Below are 15046 nucleotides of genomic sequence, written 5' to 3' on the forward strand. Positions count from 1 at the left end.
ACTTTTTATGATGTTGAAAGAATTTTTAAAAACCTGAAACTTGTATAGGCCCATTTTTTATTATAGTAGCTTAGCCAAAATCAGCCTTTGTGGAGACGATTCCATCTACATTTTCAGAAATATGGTTTTAATGATCTGAGAGGCACTTGGATTTCAAGGCTATTTCAGAACCAGATCAGCAGGAGGGCTGTAGTAATGGAAAAGTTGGAAGTTTTCTTTCTTTGAAAACTGCTCTCACTAGTACCAAAAATGAGTCCCTGTACAATTTACAGTTATACTTTTGTTCTCTCCTGGGAAGACCACTGAATTATTACTAAATGAAAAGGAGTGAGATTAGAAATGAGCATTTTCCGGGGCACCTGGATGGCTCAGTGGGTTAAGCCTCTGCCTTCAGCTCAGGTCATGATCTCAGGGTCCTGGGATCGAGCCCCACATTGGGCTCTCTGCTCAGCGGGGAGCCTGCTTCCTCCTCTCTCTCTGCCTGCCTCTCTGCTTACTCGTGATCTCTCTCTGTCAAATAAATAAATCTTTAAAAAAAAAAAAAAATAGAAATGAGCATTTTCCCCTTTTAACTTAAGTGTGTACAAATGTCTTTGCACCCATTTAGGTGGTGTGCTGGTTACTAGATACAGATTCTAAGGAGTCAACTCTTCACAGCGTAGTTTCCAGTTTTCTTCCTCATGAGCTTTCCCTCCGGGAAGGGATAGAGACTGGACAAGGAATTCAGAGTCTGGGGCTGAATGTCAACACTGAACATTCTGGGAGATACAGAGCATCCGTAGAGTCCATTCTCACCTTCAATACTATGAATCAACTCAATTCTTTGTTGAAGAAGGAAAACCTTCAAGGTAAAAACAACCGTGTTGGCGTTTTCATGCTGTTACAGACTGGTGACAGTTCTGTATTTAGCCACTTTTGATTACAGATCTTTATCACTCTTTATCACACTTCCAATGCCAACTCTATTTTTGGGTTTTCTAGGACAGGTTCAACAAACTTTCTGTAGAGGCCCAGGCAGTCTTAATCATAAATATTCAACTCTGCCATAATAGCACAAAAGCAGCCATAGACAATATGAAACTAAGTATTCTGATAAAACTTTATTTATATAAATAGGCATCTGGTCCTGGTTTGGCACTAGTTTGCAGACCTCAGACTCTACTGTGGCATTTTATCATTTATTGCTAATTTTATATTTAAACTTTATCCAATGATTTTTATTCACACTTAAAACCTAATCTGTTATGGAATCTAAAAAGTCACCCATTTTCTTTTTAGAACTATAAATCATTATTTCTCTAGCAAAGAATATTCATGTGAATTTTTATGTCATGATAAATAGCATGGGCTTATTGTGTAGTCTGTTAGCCCAGAGTGAGTAGCTTGACTTCAGAGAGCATATCATATGCTTATGGTAGAAATGATGAAATGGAACAAAGTCGACTTCATTGTGAGAAGATTTAAACTGTGAATTTATTACCTTTATTACCTGATTAATACTAGAAATAACAGATTGATGAATTTGCACAGACCAAGTTAAATATGGGCTATATCACTTATTAATGAGAGGCCTTGGGCAAGTTATTGACACACTTTAAATCTATTTCTTATAATGTTATAAATATTAAATGAGAGAGAACTTAATGCTGGGCTTGCTGGATTAGGCATTCATTACTGTGGTAGGTGATGATGATGATGATGATGATGATGATGATTTTTACTACTAGTGTAAGCCCTCCATGCTGATAGTAATGTTCTCCCCAGCATCACTGGGGTAGAATAATATAAAAATCAAACTGATTTGTTTGTTCATAGGAGATTTGCTTAAGTGATGTTAATTAGCAGCTCTTGAACACACACTGAAATATTTCAAACTCAGCTTCTCTAATGTAGGCAGGCCAAGGAGTTGGAGCATATGGTACATATGCCACAAGACACTTTCTGCATTCATGGGTGCTAAGGCCGAATGAACACGGCTCTCTTTCCCTCAGTCAGCTTTGTCTGCCCTTAGAATCTAACATTTGGTCCTGGTGATATGGATTAGTCTGTAACTTTTTATGAACATTTGTTGCCCATTAACAAAATTAAAAGCTTTCAATATCTTTGGGAGGGAACTTTTCCACTCTTAAAGACAATTTTTCACCTATAGGAAAAGGAAATTATGGTTTTACCTTTCCAAAAAAGTATAAGAAACACTCTAGATTTGTTATTTTTAACTTTTACAGTTTCAGTGTCCCTTGAAAGCTCCTTTTTTAAATGCAAATTTTCAAAAGTGAGTGACCAGGAGTTACTAAATGTATTCTTGTACAGTGCAGTCTTTCTTATTCATAGAGTCCATAGATTTGAAGTATATTGAGATAAAGTTTTTAGAGAGAATATAAACAATTGTCAATTTTTTTTGAAAATGATTATTTCAGGATGTGCTTGAAGGATCTCTAGAATCTTCATCTTTTTCTTTTCTCATTTCTTGCCTGTTGGGTGGATATGTTCTGGCAGCCCACCCAGTAAAGAAATTCTTTACTTCTTTACTTCTCCCACTCTGAGCTGATTTTTTTTTGGGTGTGACTCAATTTTAATAACAGTGTGACTTTGCTTAATGTGACTCAGGATCAAATATCCTGTTCACTTCACATGGATCAATTAGGTCTTTCTAGAGTGGTTTGAACATAGATGATATTCTAGGAATGGAGTGAGTTGGTTTCTCTCTTTTTTAAAGTGGATCTCAACTATACAGATTTGTATGTGTCATCATCTTTCTTTCATGCTATTTATCATGACACTATCATCATTGGTCCTTGTATGGTCCTCTTATTATTTGTTATTTTTTTAATATGTAATATCTGTTAATTTACACCTTTAATAATAGACATTTGTGTCTACCTATGTGGTCCTCCTTTCTTGTACATCCCAACTTTTATGTTTATCATTCCCTTATTTTTTATTTTAAATTTTATTTATTTTTTAATTTAAAAAATTTAGCATATATATATGCTAATAAATTTTACATATACATTTATGCTAAAATATATCCAAACAATATCTTATTATATATCATTAGTTTTGCTTGTTTTTGAGCTTTATAAAACATATGTCACATTGGGACTTCCTTTTCTTACCCAGTACCATGTTAGTAAGATTCATGCATGTTATTGCAAGAATCTATAATTTATTCATTTTCACTGCTCTATTGTATATGACTGTGTGAGTGTGCCAAAATTTATTTGTCCATTTTACTGTTAATGAATGAGCAGGTTGTTTCTATTTTTATTTTATCTTGTTTTTGTTTTTTTGTTTTGCTATAACAAGTAGTTCTGTATACATATTTTTACACATATACATGCTTCCTGGTACATGTGGGCAAGAATTTCTTTTGAGTGTGGAATTGCTCTGTCACAAGAATGGAAATATTCAACTTTATAAGATTATGCTAAATTGTTTTCCAAAATAATCTATACCTTTACTTTCTAAACAGCAATGTGAAAGAAATCTTGCTGATTCATATTGTCTCAACTTTGCCAATTCATCAGTTATAAAATGGCTGTAATTTTTCTTTCTTGTGCTTTGTTTTTGGTAAAGAAGTTATTCTAGTTTCATGGGATGAGTTGATAGGTATAATCTCTTTTTTTCCTTTGGAGGAGGAGTTTATATATCATAGAAATGATGTGTTTGTTCCTTGAAATTTTGGTAGCGTTTACGTATAAACTGTTTCTTTGTGGAAATATTTTTAGCTAATACTTTGATTTCTTTAATAACTGTAAGATTATTCAATTATATCTTTAATTATGTTTGGTAAACTATATTTTTATTATATTATTGTTATATAATATATTTTTATTATAATGAACTATATTTTTAGAATTATCCATTTCATCTAGATTTTCAAATTTATCATCAAGTTATTGCCGATTTTTTATAATAATTTTTAAAACTTTTTAATAAACATATAATGTATTATTAGCCCCAGGGGCACAGGTCTGTGAATCGCCAGGTTTACACACTTCACAGCACTCACCATAGCACATATCCTCCCCAATGTCCATAACCCCACCACCCTCTCCCAAACCCCCCTACCCCCAGCAACCCTCAGTTTGTTTTGTGAGATTAAGAGTCTCTTATGGTTTGTCTCCCTCCCGATCCCATCTTGTTTCATTTATTATTTTCCTACTCCCCAAACCCTGACATTGTATCTCTACTTCCTCATATCAGGGAGATCATATGATAATTGTCTTTCTCTGATTGACTTATTTTGCTAAGCATAATATCCTCTAGTTCCTCCATGTCGTCGCAAATGGCAATATTTCATTTCTTTTGACAGCTGCATAGTATTCCATTATGTATATATATATATCACATCTTCTTTATCTATTTATCTATTGATGGACACCTGGGTTCTTTCCGTAGTTTGGCTATTGTGGACATTGCTGCTATAAACATTTGGGTGCACGTCCCCCTTTGGATCACTACATTTGTATCTTTAGGGTACATACCCAGTAGTTATTGCTGATTTTTTTTTAATATATCTGTGCTTTATCTGTTACATTGTCTTTTCTTTCACCATATTTGTTGTTTAATCTTACTAGACGTTTATCCAATCTTTCAGTCTTTCCAAAGAGCCAACTTTTGCCTTTGATTTTTAGTTCTGACTTTATTTTGCATCCGTTTTTCTAAATCTATAAGTATGACACTAAGTTCATTAGTTTTCAAATCATTTTTCTTTTCTAATTGAGGTATTAAAGGCTATAAATTTCCCTCAAAGCTCTACTTGCATTATATCTTACAAATTTTGACTTGTGATGTTTTCATTTTATCTTAAATACTTATTAACATTTTTTGTTATGACACATTTGACTCATAAATTATTTAGAAGATTGGTTTTCAATTTCAAATATTTGGAAATGTTTTGTTTTGTATTTTTTAATATTCAAACTTAATTGTGTTAAAAAGCATGACTACTCTTTTGAGAAGTAGCAGCAGATAGAAAAATCCTCTGATTCTTACTTTAGGAATCTTTCTCTTCATTCTTTGGTAAGAGCATTGGAAAATTAAAAAACCTCCATTTTTAGTTCTTTGTGCAAGCATGCATACCATGGAACCAGGAATATTGGAAATAATTTCAGGATATTAACTCACTGTAATCAGTTTAGCAAATAAGTTTGGTGTAAGGTTTTACAGACGAGATAAACATGACACCAGGTGAGGTAGGCACAAGGCAAGATTTATTAAAGGCAATCTCCAGTGAAGTTTCAGGGCTCAGGAGAAAGGGAGCCAGGAAAGTCGCACCGGGAGGAGGTGGGCACCCTTGGGCGAGGTTCCACGACTCGGGAAAGGGCAGTCAGGGAAGTCACACCAGGAGGAGGTTGAGTGGGTCTTTTATCTGGGTTAAGACAGGGAATAGTTTCACAGCCATTTAAGGTATGGTATTCGGGGATTGGAGGGTTGGGGGAGTCCTGATGTTCCGGTTTCTTGCATAGGTATCAGGTTACTTGTGGAGATGTGACCTGGGCATACCTCCTTATGGTGAGAGAGTCAAGGGTTAGGACGGGGGGGGGGGGGGGGGGGGGGGGGGCGGTGCTGGAAGATGGCAGCCCAGTGGTCATTTCTATTGTTTCTTCTGCATTCCCAAAGCCACCAACGTAACATTTGGTTTTCATGCTCTTGCCAAGAGTAGAAGCAGACTCATTATCTTGGGAGAAATGCAATTTCTTGTAGTCCAGACTAGTCACAAGATTGCCAGTTTTTCTGCTCTTTATGTAGACAAGCATAGTAGTCTAGTGCTGAAGTAGAAAAGTAGGAAGTACTTTTATGCCTTTTCTTGTTGGCCTGAGAGTGTTGCTCATGAGACTGGATCATGAAGAATAACTTGAGTAGCATCTCTGAATTTGCCTAGAAAAATTCCGTGTGTTTAGGTGATAGTGTTGATCTAGTCACTTTACTGGCGAATTAATGTTTTAGTTTTCTTTTTTTCTTCCAGATATTTTTTGTAAAGTGAAATGCCCTCTCGGTACTGCTTGGCCTTGCTAAGCTAAATGGAATTGGCTTTAGTACCACAGAATGTGAAAGTCAGAAACACGTAATGCAAGCCAAGCTGGATGCAATCTGAGATTCAGGCCAATCAACTAGCTGGACACAGTTTTTCCTTCACCAGTTTAGATGACATCGCCGAGGTTGTATCACAGGAATGGGGAAATTTAGAGTTAAAAATTGTGTGTGTGTGTGTGTGTGTGTGTGTATTTCCTAAATGTGTTTGCCTAAACACCGAAGATACCGAAGAACACAGTTCAAAAAAATTTTAGTTATCAGAGTGCTTTGGAGATAGAGTATTCTAGCTTCTAATTTATGAGTTATATCTGTGTTTATGAGATGAGAAGTTAGTAAAGAAGCCTCCTAGAATGTATGCTCCATGAGATTTGCCTAGAACAGAGGAGGTACTCAGTAAATATTTGTTGAACAAAGATCCATAATGATTATTATATAATAATGTAGTTGTTTCTCCATGAAGTTAGTAATTTCATGAACTCTCACCTCTTCCATACCCTAAAATCCCTTTTTGGACAATAAAATTAGATATTTTTCTCAATTGTTACTGAAAAAGGATTTTTGGGATTGTTTGATTTTTAAAACCTAAATAAGATTTTATAAACTTAACATAAATTTGGACGCACTTTATTCTTCTTTTTATTTTCAGAGGTTGGTGTTCTATTCTTTCCTATCCCTACCACAGTCCACAAAGGATGGCTGGGTTGTCGTGGAAGGGTTACAAATATAGGGTGGGTGCTTATACTTGATAGCATTGAAGTTCAGGTGTCTTGTATATGCAATTCAGTAATGTAGCATGTTGTGAAGACCATAGGCTTTCAAGCCAGACTTCATGAGCTTGAATCCCATCTCCTCCATTTACTAACCCTATAACCTGGAACAATCCATCAACTCTTTGTATTTCAATTTCTACATCAGTAAACTGGGTTATTATGATAGGAATACCTCATAGAATTGTTGTGAGGAATAAATGATGAATGTAAAACACTTAGAATAATGCCCATCTCATAGTAAATGTTCAGTAAATGTTATGTAGACTATAAAAAAATGTCTTTTTTTTAAAAGCCACAGTGTTACATTTTTTAAAAAATGAGGAATTTTGTTTTTCCAAATTATAGGGTACATATGTATGGAATTCAGTAGTGCTGTTTTTTGTTGTTGTTGTTTTTTGTTTGTTTGTTTTGTTTAATTTTTTCTTTTAAGTTCTTTAGCTCAGAACTCCCCAACCAATACCCAACTGACTGCACATAAAATTACATAGGAACCTTATGAAAAACAGAGGATCTCTGGATTTCAGCACAAGTAGGGCAAAGGCAGGAATCCATCCCTTGGTGATTCAGGTACTAAGGCCATAGACCTAAACCAAACTCTGGGCCAGAATAAAAGGCCTTTGATGTTAATGGCTTGTTCTTAGGTCTTCATTTTAAAAGGTAATCTAACAGTTTCACATATTGACTTGTTAATCCTTGGTAATTTTAAGGGGAATCTTTGAACTGGGCAGGATAGTACTAATCATCTAGAGCTATGCTGTCCAATACAGGAGCCACTAGCCACTTATAGCTATTTAAATTTGAATCAATTGGGACACCTGGTGATGCATCAGTTAAGAGTCAGTTAAGCATCAGTTAATGCGTCTGTCTTTGATTCAGGTTGTGATACCAGGGTCCTGAGATGAGCCCCACATCAGACTCCTTGCTTTCATTATTGCAAAATGTTCTTTTGGATGGCACTGGCCTAGAGTGGGGATCGGCAAACTACAGCTTGTGGGCCAGATTTGTTCTGCCACCTGTTTTTGTAAATAAAATTTCATTGGAGCATAACCATACTTGTTCATTTACTTACTGTCTATGGCTCTTTTTGGTCTGTAGTGGCACAGCTGAGAAGTTGTGACAGTAAAACTTGCAAAGCTGAAAATATGTGTTATTTGGAACTTTGGGGGAAAAGTTTGCTGATCCCTGGTCTAGAGGGAAGCATGAATTAGAGAAAAAGAAAAATGACGTTTGAGTTAGAAGACTATGGGTTCTAGTTCTTAATTTTTCTACATTATGGTCATGTAACTTGAAGCAAGTTTATCCAACTGGTGTAAACTTTTCAGAAATGTCACAGAATTATTGTACATATGACATGAGATGACACATGTTAAAGCTTCCAGCATGATGGTTGACATATAGTAAGTGCTCAATAAATATTAGTGCCTCTTACCCTCATCCAGTTCGACCCCCTCATTTCACAGATGTATTCATTGAGAATTGGAGAGGTAATTTATATGAAGTTTTCACAATTAATTCTGAAGGTTTCACCAAAAACAGAAATCTAAGATAAAGAGCTTATAAATATTAAGGTGAGATCTTTGAGTTGTCCTAATTATGGTAGGCCTCTCTTCCTGGGATTGTTGATTTATTGCTATTTGAAAAACAATGTTTCATTTTCCTTTTCAATTATTTGATTCCCTTTACTCTCCTGGCATTTATATACTCTTTGATATCTGTACTAGAGTTGCCTGGATAAAATACAGGACATGCAGCTAAATTTGAATTTCAGATAAACAATGAACAATTTTTTAAAAGATTTTATTTATTTTATTTGACAGATAGAGATTACAAGTAGGCAGAGGGCAGGCAGAGAGAGAGATAGAGAGAGGAGGAAACAGGCTCCTTGTCCTGCCCTGATGTGGGGCTCGATCCCAGGACCCTGGGATCATGACCTGAGCCGAAGGCAGAGGCTTTAACCCACTGAGCCAGTCAGGCGCCCCAACAATGAACAATATTTTAATATAAGTATGCCCCATGCAGTTCAAAATTTAACTAAGCATCTTGTAATTTTATTTGTTATGTATGACAACCCTGATCCCTACACATGCAGCCCTATATAACACAATTCTTGGGAAAAATAGTTACTAACATCCATAGCAAGCCTCAGTATCTTTCATATCTAAGATTCCAGTTATTCCTACTACTTAAAATTAGAACCAGATCTTTGTTTCTATCATCACTGTTATTCTACAGAATAACAGATAGATACAGATAACAGATAACAGGCCTATCTTTCCTTCTACCCCTTGCCCAACTTGTGGCCAATAAAGATTCTTATATAATGCAGATGTTCTTAATTTTTAGGATTATTAAGTGGGAAAATAATCCAAGGTTCACAAAGCCCACTCAAGGTATATAAATGAATGAATGGAAGTAGTAGATAGTATTCTGAATAGCCTTGAGTTTTAAATTGAGCTAGTATAAATTGAGCTAGTGATTTTAGGTATACATGGGATATTCCTTTTGCCCCAGTACCTGGATCCCTGTCCTGTGTACGCTTAGTTTCTTCAGTAGGTCCTTATTAGCATCCCTAGCTGTCATTATTGATTTCTGCATTGGGTTGGCCACCTTTCCCTGACTGTTTGTGTCCAGGGTTTCAGAGGGTCTAGCCTTACTGTGGTGGAAGTAGATGGCTTTTTCTATCTCTTTTTACCTCAGTGTTCTCTGATTTTTGTGATCATATAATAGTCACAAAGGCTCCCATGTTTGACCTCACTGAGGCTTAAATGATCGAGCAACCATGTTGATTAGTTATCACATTAAAGGGTATTTAGGAGAGTTCACTGTCCTCAGAGAAACCTAAAGTCTCAATGTCAATAGCTTATTTATCACTTGTTCAGTGATAAATAAAACTCAGCCTGAGCCCTGCCCTCAATTCAGCACCCCCCACACCCCAGTAGCTCGCCTCAGAACCCAAAGAGCAGGTCTGCCATATCTCTAGTCCCTAACCCTAACCCTTGGTGGGGTTTTCAGGCATCTGTCTCCAGAGGCCTGGTCTTGATTCCCTCCATATGGGGGGACACAGTGTATACATTCCTGTGTTCTTGACTGTTTAAAGCCTCTAATTGATATTAATCTTATAGTGCCTAAATTAGGTTATAGATTGCCTACTTGACATACAAATTTTCATTGTCATTATTTATTGAATGTGGTAATTTAATGTGTTATAAAAAGTTCTCCCAACCTGTGTTGAATTGTATGAATTTTCTCAAATAACTTTTAAAAATGTTTTGTGAATGACAATGCTTGTGATTTGATTCTTGACTAAAGAAGCATTAATTTCTTGCAGGTTTTATTTTTGGAATTGAAGTTGCCACCAAATGGAGAAGTAAAAAACCAAAGCAGCAAGAAAACTTTGGGTTCTACCAGAAGAGGGAATGACAATGGGCACAAGCTAAAGCTGGGAAAACAGTTCAGCATTAGTAAGGTGCTCTTTGGGACAGTTGCAGTGCAGAATTTGATTTACTTTTAGCACTCTGGTGTCTTGAAAGAAAGCTGATGAAGTCAAGACCCAGCATAGCCCATCGTTTGAATGTATCCAGATTAAAAACAAATTAGTTTGTGTTTCGGCTCCCTGCAAAAACTGCAGAGACATTCCATCATGGAAAATCTGGACCAAAATCTGATTTAGTAGTTGCGTCCTTCCTATCATTAAAATACTATAATGGTGTATGAACTCAGACCCCCAGACATTATTTAATTATTGACATCTGCTACTCTTGGACTTCAAGTGTAATATAATTTGAATAGTGTAGGAACATGAACAAAGATGTGGAAGAATTAAAAAAGAAACAACAAGCCATTACAAATAAACATTTTTTTTCAATTATAGGGCAAAATTATATACATTTTTCAATTATAGGGCAAAATTATAGGGCAAAAATTTTCCATGAGTTTAAGAATCTAGTCTACTAATTTCAAAGTGAAAGTGTAAATTATAATCCATGGAAACTGTATGCTTAGGAGAGAAGAGAGAAAGTGCTTATTGTTACGTTTTTACTGAATGAATTTTCATGAAATAATAAGGATAGAAAGTATCACCATAACAGGCAAGGAAAGAGCAGTTCCAGTTGCCATTTTGACCCTACTGTTATTAACTATGACTTATCTGCCCTAGGAAAGTTTCCACAGTTTCATTCACATTTCAAAAACAAAACTTTTTGTTTCATCTTGCCCTCTAACCTCACAAGTTCCTGTTTCTTCACAGTTTACTCAAACTCTATAGCATAGAAAGTTCAGAGTTTTAAAGATGAATGTCTTCTGACTTTCTTGATGTGGAAATGATCAAAGTATTAGGGCAAAAGGAAAAAAATGAGAAACTTCCAATCACGTGAGAATAGAGGAGGAAACTATAAACAAAGGAAAGACATGATACAGATTCTTGGCTGGTGTGAGACTGGGCAGTTACAGTACCTTGTTAAGCTGACATTGACTTTTTTTTTAAAGTAAATCTAAATTGATATTATTTGGCATTAACATATTTGCATTTTACCATCTATAGTTGCTATAGTTTTACCATTATGGTGATGCAAAAACCCAAACAGTAATTTTGAGTTATAGATATAGGAGTTAACAAATTTAGTTTTGAGATTATATTATTTACCTAAGAGAGAGTCTAGTTTGGTATGGAATTTGGACAAGAATCTGATTTTACTTCATTATATTTCTTTGGCAGGATGTTTTAAATAAATTAAAGGGACTACATCATTTTCCAGGCTTGATATTAGAGTGGAGAAGAATTTCTAATGCTATTGCCAAAGTGGTCTTTCCTCTGCAGCAGGGAAAGCGTCTAAATCCTTTTCTTGGAATGGAAAGAATCTATCCTGTATCACAGTCACACACTACTACAGGTAATGAGAAATCTTAAATATGGATAATACTCAATTTTGAAAGAAAACTTTTTGTATATAATATTTGCTTTGATGACCGAGGAATTCAAGTGTTGATCATTGGATTCTGTGAAGTTCCATAAACATTTATGAAATGCATACTACATCCAGAATATAGATGGATACTATTTGCAGAGTTGAGATTTAGTTAGAGTTCCAGCTTTCAAGTACTATATAGAGTAACTAGAATGTCTGAGACTGCGCTTCAGATTAATAGTTATTTGAGTTAGTCATCTGAATTTCAGCCCAGGCCGTCTCCTGAACCTCCCAAGAGTCTGATGAATCTAGGTCATGCTGTAGAGCATCTGTGTAATAAATGAGTGTCTTATTTTACTTAACCAGGAAAGAGCTGTAGAGTCTTTTGGGTATCCTGTAGCACTCTTGGGATGGGTATGAGTAACCTCAAGGTAGCTTTGTGCCTGAATGTCCTCCTGTGTAAAACACAGTAATAATAGTCTCACTTCACCAGGGCATGCTGAGGATTAAATAGGCTAATACATTTCAAGTGTTTCGAATAGAGCAGAGCACTTTGTACGGGCTCCTTACCAGCTGTTGCTATTATTACAGAAGGAGGCACCAGGAGGAGTTTTTTCTGTGCTGTTTATTGTCTGTTCTAAACAAACTCTTTTCCTTCTTCCATATTTAGCTAAGCTCTTAGATCACCATAGCCATTTCTTGCCCTGTTGGTGTTTAAATTTCATTTTGAGATATATGCTAATGATGTAAACTTAAGTAAAGTAAATCCTTGGTGAAAAACCAAAACCAGCCCAGAGTTTCTAAAGGTGTCGCATTTATCTGTTGCTTATAAAGTAGAAAGAAAATAATCAATTCCTTTTTTTTTCTAATTGGTTTTCACCATACTATGCCTACATTGAAAGAATATTTTGGAAATATAAGCTTACCTAAGCAAAGCAAAGCCATTTCATTATTAGAATTCATCTCCATGACGCTACATTCATGTTTTAGAATTTATTTTTGCCATCTTGTCTGCTAGTGTTGGTCTCATTAATTCAAAAAATAGACCTGAATATTAAATATTATTATAGAAAACAAGACAGTGTGCTGAGGCAACAAGAGACTTGAACGCCTTCTGCTGTCGGCTAGTTTTATAAACATTGAGGAGGACATTTAATGGTAATAAGTATATTAATATCTACCATTCATTGAGCACTAGTTTTTCTTAAAAGCTAAATACCAAGGACATATATCAGGGGTATGTTCAGAAAAAGAATATCTGAGGTACCTAAAATGTCTGACTCATCAAAAGAAGATGAAATTATATATACTAGCTGGTAGAGAGCCGTTACAATGAAGAGTATATTATAAAACAGAAGATTTCGTGTCGCTATATATGTGTTGTAAAACTGCAATAACAAAATCAGTTTCCCAGACTCTTTGAATAATGCTTATGTGTTTCAGAAAAATTCAACCAATAAATAAATAATCTGTAAAATATTTGGGGGGAGGGGAGAATAAAGGCTATAAGCATTAAAACATAGAGCTTTTTCTTTCCTAGAAAGTTCATTAATCTCCTGATTCTAGTCTCTAGCTTTGTCAGTGCTACCACCTTCTCTTGCTGAGTGAGGATGGTGATAAAGGAAAGTGGCCAGGTGACGTCTGGCAAGTGATGTTCTAGTCATCACTTCTCACTACTCCATCTTCTACAGATTAGCTGGCCCCTTGGGCCTCGGGTTATCCCTTTCAGGCAGTCCATTGCTCTTCTGCTTCAGATCCTCTCTCTGTGTCTTGTGCATTCCTGAGTTTTGAAGGTTTCTGACAGTCATTTTTCTTAAGATCCATTTGAGTAGTCTTTACTCATTGATACCCCTGCTAACATTCATATAGTGCTGACAGCTGGTATTCATTTTAGCACAGAACTAGTTCAACCTATCGAATTACTTCTCATCATGGGCTTGTTTTCTAGAGAGCTAGGTTAATGTAAAACATTCTATTGCAGTTGATGCATATATTCCCTTACATTGGGATTGGTCTTGTACTTACTTTATCCTTATTAGATGCATGAACATAATGAAAAACATTTAAATACAAATTTAGTTTAGCATTGGTGAAAATGCATAATTCAGAAATGTAATTACTGTGAAAATAAATGTCAGATCCCCTCAAACCTCTCAATTTTCTGTCTTCATTCTCTTTGATTTTAGGATGAATAACCTTTACAGAACCAAGTATTCAGAATGTGCCAAGATATTTTGAGATCAAAATGACAACACTAGTAGGAGAGAGTCCACCTTCCCAAGCCCTACTTCCCATGAACAGGTAGATGCTATTTCTCTGTATTTGTGTTACTAGACTTTTGTGAGTATGAAAGCCTCAAAACAAAGGCTAGTGGATAAAATAATTAAGTTAGTTTAATTTTCTGTTCTGGGCATACACATTTCTAGGTAATATCCATTTAAAATCCTGAGTCTGTCTACAAAAAAGCTAGTTGATGGTGAAAGACTGAAAACCTGGACCACTAATTAAATAATCAGCACGATGTGCTTTTCTAACTCAAATGCTACAGAGAAGAGTTTAACTATGTCACAAAACTCTCCCCCCTCTGTCTTCCCCAAATTCACATGATGGGAAGGAAAAGCATAGATAATTTATGTTAGATACGGTCAAAAAGATTTGTTGACTTGAGCTAAATGTCAGTTATTTTTTTCAGAAGCAGTTTGTGGCAGAAGCTGTTCCAGAAATGCCTTATTTTGTTTAATTGAATGTTTGCTAAAAAAGAAAATCTAGTATCTATGTTAAGTTTTAAAGTGAGTTTCAAACGATAAGGTTTTTAAGTTTCCTAGATGAAACTGTTGACTTCACTGAAAAATGAGACCTCTCTCATATATTTGAGACTGCTTCATGTCTAGCTGCTGATATTGTTTGCCTGACAGAGGAAGAGATAAAAAGAGTCATGGCCTGAACTCTGGATAGCAGGCACAGATGGAAGAGAGAGCCCCAGACAGAGGAATGCCATTTTCAGTCTGCATGCGGCATGCTTTTGTGCCTTTTCCAGGTAAGGTGATAGATGGTTTTTTGAGCTTCTCATTGCTGTTGAAACGGTTTTCAAAGCACTGATAAAGCCTGCATTATGAATAAGACTCAGAAGTATGCATTGGTCCCTCCATCTTTCCTCTCTTTGGTGTAGCCTGTTTTTACCTTTGTTTAGCCAGGTTGTCAGTCATCATTGTCTTCATGATCTGCTCTGTGGAAAACTCCTGTGGTGTATGCTTGTCAGCAACAGTCTACGAAACCATGTTTTCCAAAGTGATTGTAAACTTTTTGCAATGTCCAGCAGATTTCATAGTCCTT

General features: G+C 35.7%; 1 pseudogene; it reads left to right on the top strand.

The window, feature by feature from the left end:
- LOC123940729 overlaps positions 1–15046 on the top strand; it is a 128434-nt pseudogene that overhangs the window by 75451 nt on the left and 37937 nt on the right.

This window comes from Meles meles, chromosome 4 (assembly GCF_922984935.1).
Source record: "Meles meles chromosome 4, mMelMel3.1 paternal haplotype, whole genome shotgun sequence".
Classification (NCBI taxonomy): domain Eukaryota; kingdom Metazoa; phylum Chordata; class Mammalia; order Carnivora; family Mustelidae; genus Meles; species Meles meles.